A 7,206-nucleotide genomic window follows, 5' to 3' on the forward strand; every position below is an offset into this window, starting at 1 on the left:
CCCATAGGAGACACTAATCCCCTTTGTTGGTTTTTAGGCACCAACAACATGAGACACAAATCCCCACTACATTTGTAGGTAGTGTTGTAACTCTTGGACACTGGTTCTCGGAGACAGTTTTTGGTTGTGGGGGAACTAGTGTCTCAAACTTACAATAGGTAGCAACCTACATGAGACACCAATCCATACTACTGCAAATATTTGTAGGCACCAACCTACTTTCTTTCTTATTCACAATTTAAGTTAGTTTCTTTTTCCTTCACCAGGTCTACTTGTTGTTTCTTCCTTCACCAAGTCTACTTCTCCCAAAACTTGTTTCTTTTGGATTTTTCCCAAGAATGAATTTGCATAGCATGCCACATATCCAATTTTGCAAATTTGGTTATGAAATTTCTACCACATGTACCTAGAGATGTCTTCTTTGTCTCATCTAAATTTCACAATCTGAAACATCTAAGAAATAAAGTTATAGCAAAGATGACAAGCTAACCTATTTGAAGAAGATTTCAGGAGCATTCAGGAAGCCTAAATTCCTTCAACCATATCTACAAAATTATAAAAAATAAAGGTTTGAAACTTGAATCACAAGTATATCAATATATTATATATGTATCCTCTAATTTTCATGGTCTAAAATGTCCCATAACAAAATTTGTAGGAAAAATTCCAAACTGAACTGTTTGAAGAAAATTTTAAAAGCATTTAGGAAGTCTAACTTTCTTCAACCATATATCTGAAATTATAGTGAATCAAGTTCTAAAACTTGAAATAGGTACTTTAATATATTTTATCTATATCCTCCAACTTTCATGATCTGAAACATCCTAGACGAAAATATATAGAGAAAATGCCAAGAAGACTTGTTCATTCCATAAATCAGATTTTTTCTTCCACCTTTAAACTCCAAGAATCACCCCAAAAATTACTCCTTGGATCCTATTATGACATTGGATTTGTTCTTTGATGAATTTATGATAAAATGAACTAGTATGTCCTTGCTTTATAGTGTTTGTATGATGATTTATGTGGCTAACTTGTAAAATTGTTTGAGTTGGCTTGCTTGTACTTTGGATGGGTCATCCTAACAAAATGTTTCATATCTCTTCCTTCCCATGGAATTAGAGGGAGTGTCATATACGATTGGAAGGTATCAGAATAAGATTTCCAAGCATATATATTATGCTCTCGTTTGAGCTAGGTAATTAGATTAAAAATGCATTCAAAGATAGGGAATCCAATGGGACATCAAAAATCCAAAAACAATATTTTCAACAATCTTCATTTTCAAATTTTTATATTGAACATAAGTAGGATCCCCTTGTTCTTTTACAAAACTCGATCCCTAAAAGATATATATATATATATATATATATATATATATATATATATATATATTCTCATCTAACTATATATAAATTATTAGAAAGAAGATATAAAATTATTGATTGGTTCAAACAAATAGAGATCTAGATTATGATAGCCTACATCCTTTCTCAAAACTAAGAAGTTATCACTAATAAATAAAAACTACTCATATTGAAAAGTCTATTATCTAGGAGAATCCTAAATCAAGGATGGAGAAATTATGGTTGTTCCTATAGGAAAAAATCATCCATGATTTTTCTCCACAACCCTATACCATTAACCAATTGTAGCACTTCCTTCGATAAAGTGTTTTCTTCACCATTAAATTATATATAGACATGGAAAAAACATGATGAGTTAAATACATATAAATATTACTTGATTTCATCAAGAAGCGAACTTATTTTTTTTTTCTCGGTAAAAACTAAGTCTATTAAGAAAAAATATAGTACAACCAGAAGTTACATCCAAGAGAAGCAAGAACCTAGGCAGCCGGAAAGGATGTGCTATCCACCTCGGCTCCTAGAAGAAGAGAGAAGAGAGAAGAACATAGCAAGAGGAAACTGGAAGAACAGAGTAGCAGAAGCCAAGCATAGGATTCTACCCAACATGGGAAGAGTCAACTATGCGGCATTTTTTCCCTTTCTTTTTGCCAACTTTGACCCATTCAGGAGGGGACTGCTGAGCTGGCATGATTTGCAAACTGAGCTGGGCAGACTGAGAGATTTCCTTGTCTGAATCCGAGGTAGAGGATTCATGATTTCTTTTCTGGGAAATTGGCTGGACTGACAAATTTTCAGGCTCAGCCGAGGGCGGATTCTGTGCCCTCATTGCTGCCTCTCCTTCCTCATTCTCCTCCTCTTCATCTGAGCTGAAATCAAAATCGTCCATGGGCGGAGGGTCATGCGGCTTCCAGCTTTTGGATTTCTTCTTGGCTTTCTTCTTTTGGGCGGGTATTGAAGGACAGGAGCTCTGTAGATGCCCTGTGTGGTGGCAGTTGCGGCAGCGGAAAGCTGTGTTCTCGTAATCCAGGTTCTGAGTCCAATGGAAGTCTCCAATTTTGATATTGATCTTGTCAGGGAGACCTTTGCTTATGTCTATTTCTGCACAGATTTTGGCATAGGTATATAAACCCTTTTCCCCTCTAGAAGTGTCTGTGTCTAGGAGGCGGCCTAGAGAGTTGCCGATCCCTTGGAATACAGCAAAGTGCCATAGATTCGCCGGAAGATTAGGAAGTCTGACCCAGATGGGGAGCTTGGTGATGATTGCTGTAGATGGATCGAAGTCTGGGAACCAAGGGGTGAGGAATAAACCTGCTGAGCCCCAAAACCATGGTCCTGCTTTTAAGGCCTTTTGGTAGTCCTCCTCAAAAGCAAACACTGTGATGAAAAAGCCCTTTGAGCATAACAGAACCTTACAATTATTGGTCCAGTTAGAGTGAATCCACTGGTAGAGATCTGCTGTGCGTGGCCATAGCCCATTGAACCTGCAAATGATGCCATGCTCTGCAAACTTTTGGGTTTGCTCATCCAGCGTTGGGTGTGTTATTTCAATGGAGGGGGTTTCCTCCAGTTTGTCCACCAGAAAAGGTTTGGGAGCCTGTGCTGGTGGCACTGATTTCTCCTGCTTATGTGCATCTGGTGGAGCTTTTTCCTTGGGTTTCTGAGAATGGACCGCATCTTTATAGGAAAAGGCTGCAGCTGAAGAGGACTGTCCAACAGCTCCCCCTCTCAGACGCAGGGATAAGGTGATGGACGCATTTCTTTGAATATTATAAAAGGACAGGGGACAGGAATCCTCCAATTGTTTACCTTCATAGAGGAGACGCTGATGGATTGTTGGAATCCCCGCCTTATCTTCCAGGCGTAGCTTGAGGTTCTGCACATGATCTGAGGATCTCACCCATTGCAGCATTGATTTACCGGAGATAAGTACAATCAGAATCTGAAAGGGTTCTGAGATTGCTGTTCTCTGCTTGCCGCTATGACCCTGAAGGCCGAGAGGACTGGTATACGCGCCTCTATCTAGGAATGAAGCCCTCCTGAGCCTCACGGTAGTTAGATCTGCAAGGCTGTGCTTAGGCCATTCCTCGACTGAGTCTTGAGGGTTGTGCCGGACACCTAAAACCTTTTCAACACATTCCTTTTGATCTGAGATCGAGATCACGCCCCTGTTTGGGAATAAGACTTGAAGGGGAATTTTGTCAAACATTTGCCCTACATCCTCCTCGGTTTCGAAAAGAAGAGGTAGCCGGAGCTGGTACTGGATGTCCAAGCTTCTTAAATCCCTCACTCTCCAACTTCTTTCCCTTTGGACATCGCTGGCCGCTGCAATATGGACGCCATCACTCGAATCTGAGCAGTTTCGTATGCACAAGCTTGCCCTTCTGCACGGGATGACCCTTCCCATGGAACCGCCTGCTTCTTCTTTCTTCATTCCCCACGAAGCTGAGTCCATCAAGGGCTTCCAGCTAAACTCAGTGGTGGCTATCTCCATGAGCCCCTTCGAGCCCGCGTGAGCCTCCGGGTCACAAACGTCGGCAGACAAGAAAGAAACATCCGGAGACCACCAGGCGACACCGTTGGGCCTGCAGCGACGGCCATTCGATCCGCCAGCAGATCTACGAGGGCGGGGGAAGGGGCCATCAGGCCTTGGAACGACGGAAGGATTTGCAGAAGAGGCCTTTAGCTGTTCGAGAGCGGTGAGGCTGTCTGCCTTTGACTTGTTAAGAGAAACAATAGGTTCTTCTGACTGGGTTTCGGCCCTCGTATTCAGAGCACCGATTTCTGCCTTCTTTTTTTTGGGCTTTACAATACCCGGCAATTGGGATCCCCTCAAACACTGGCCTGCAAAAGAGAAATCATTGGTACTTGCAAAAGCCGAAGCAAACTTCGATGTCGTGGCCATGGCTTCCGCTCCCGCTCTCCCTTAAACTTATCCGCTCTGATAATCCTTTGCAAAGTTATAATCAATTACAAAGATTAATTAACTCAAACTATTTGTTTAATTTGATTCCTCTACATAATTTAATTGTCGCTTCATGTTATCAAGAAGTGAACTTATTAACATGCTATCTAATCTACATTTTCAATTCATCTAGTTGATTACAATCATTGATTCATCAAACACTTGAATTTTTGAGATGCAATTATGGGTGGTTGGAAGTTTTAAAAGAAGTATTAGAGAGAGAAGTTATATAGATTTATTTTATCCCTACACCCCCCCAATATATATATATATATATATATATATATATATATATATATATATATATATATATATATATATATATATATATGTATATATATCTATATATATATATATATATATATACATATAGATATATCTATATATATATATATATATATATATATATATATATATATAGATATATATGTATATATATATATATATATATATATACATATATATCTATATATATATATATATATATATATATATATATATATATATAGATATATCTATATGTATATATATATATATATATATATAGATATATATGTATATATATATATATATATATATATATATATATATATATATATATATATATATATATATATATATATATATATATATATATATATATATGATACAATAAGAATCATTTAGAAGTTTATACCCTAGCTAGCTCCATAAAAGTACCCCATGCTCTAGATTTGTTAATAAGAGCATGAATCAATTTTCTATAAATAGGGGTTGTTGAACCAAATTTAAAACTTGAAAATTTTTTATTCTCTTGGAAATAACATTAACAAGAAGATATACCTATCCATGAATATTCTCAAGTTAATGGCTACGTAAATACCCCATGAGACAATTAGCGGAAGATTTTTTGAATTCTTTAAGTTCCGACTATTTCTACAACTAAGTGTTGAGGTTTCAAATTTCTCAATCTCAACAACAAGGATCAATACCTAGATATGGGGCCCAATAAAACTTGCCCCTATTTGTTTTAGTATGACCCTTCAAGTTAGGGTCCACAACCCTAGTGTGTAATTGGGAATTCTATAGAGTGTTACTAAATTCATGGATATGTCGCTCTTGAATATTTTATATAATGTTGCTTGGACTAGGAGGGAGATAAACTATAGCTAACTTTTAGTAATCACTTGAAAGTTTGAAACAAATTATACTACAAATCGTCCAAGGTCACTTAGAAAAAACTATCCTAATAAATGATTGCAAAAGAAAAAATCATTAACTACAAATGATTAATTACAAAGCAAGGAAAAAACATGAATAATTCTTAATATTCCACCCATCAAATATTTATACAATTTGTTTTTTCCAAATATACTTAAGAGAAAAGGTCACATGCATAATGTATAATCTATAGCATAATTGGGAAACTCTTACTTTAAGCATTAGCCATCATCAATGGGTATAACCATTCATGATTACAACACTCCAATGAGATTGAACAAAAAATGTCCGTTTCAGAGCTATTAAATTATGTCAAAAATTAATTTTATTTATAATCCAACAAAATTGCCTTCCAAGGACCTCCTTTCTTCTTCTTGAGTTGCTCCCTTTATAACTAATCATTGTTATAACAGATGTTGTCACTCAAGTGATCTTGGAGTTTCATTGTTTGTGTTCTCTTCATTCCATGCACCCCACTAAGTGAATAGCTCTTCACATTTATGACCATAAGGCAACTTGTGCTATCCCATTGGAAAACTCAAGTTCACCTTAACTTATTTGACCTGGTAAGTATACTTGTCAATCTTGGGCTTCCATTGTTCTAGTCTACAAACTATCTTGATCTCACTAACTACAAACTACTGCAAATGGCCTCGTTCTATTGAAGAGATACTTTTAATGATTTGTTAATGCTCATCAACCATTCACTTGCACTCCACTACAACTTTTGGGCTTCCATTGTTCTAGTCTATCAACTATCTTGATCTTGCTAACTACAAAATTATGCAAATGGCGTTGTTCTACTGAAGCAATCCTTTTAATGCTCTACTAATGCTCATCAACCATTTTTTTGCACTCCACTATAATGTCCTCGAAACATCAAAATTCTTTTGTTGTGCCAAACACTAGTAACTAGATCTCAGTCACGATTTCATTTACTTTATGCCAAGTCTTTTTGCATGCTAACTAATCCTCCTCCATGTGTTCAATTGATTCCTCTACTAGCTCTAACGAGTAATGAGAGGCAACACTCATCCAATTTAGAATTTCTTCAACCAAAAGAGTAATCCCATGCTCTTCACCTCCCTTCACATTTTGGATATCTATAACATACTTTTTCTAGCTAAGGGTAATTGAACCTCTTTCTTTCCACTACCTAAATTCCTTATGGGCTATTGAAAATTGTAGGCTCTCCTACTCAAACTCAAAATTTTTATAGAGAAATATATCTTGTGCTTCTTGGCACCTAACATGATCTTCCATGATAGTGGATACTAGGTTTTGTTCTCCCCTTACCTCTTCATAATATTTCACTTGATGTTTCAAGGATGTAGCTTCATTGTGTACTCAAATCTAGTTTCCTTTCAAGCGAAGCATGGGAGAGAACCAATTTAGTTGCTACCAAATCAGTAGTTCGAGCTTTCTTTATATCAAAAATGACTTCCTTTAAAGTATATATTATTCTGTCATTTACTAATATTTTATGTTTCCTTGTGTCCTTTTAACTATTGATTTTCTCTTCCTATGAAAAGAAAGTGATTCTAGGTTTGCAACATCATCCATGGGCTATGGAATAGACCCCCCCGCTTCCCAAGACAAAATATTCTCTAAGCTTCCTGATGTGTGAATGTGTTCCATTGATATTCCTTGTTCCTTTGTTTCTTGGTCATTAAT

Source organism: Pinus tabuliformis, chromosome 6 (genome assembly GCF_031772625.1).
Source record: "Pinus tabuliformis cultivar Carrire ecotype Pingquan chromosome 6, CPIR1, whole genome shotgun sequence".
Classification (NCBI taxonomy): domain Eukaryota; kingdom Viridiplantae; phylum Streptophyta; class Pinopsida; order Pinales; family Pinaceae; genus Pinus; species Pinus tabuliformis.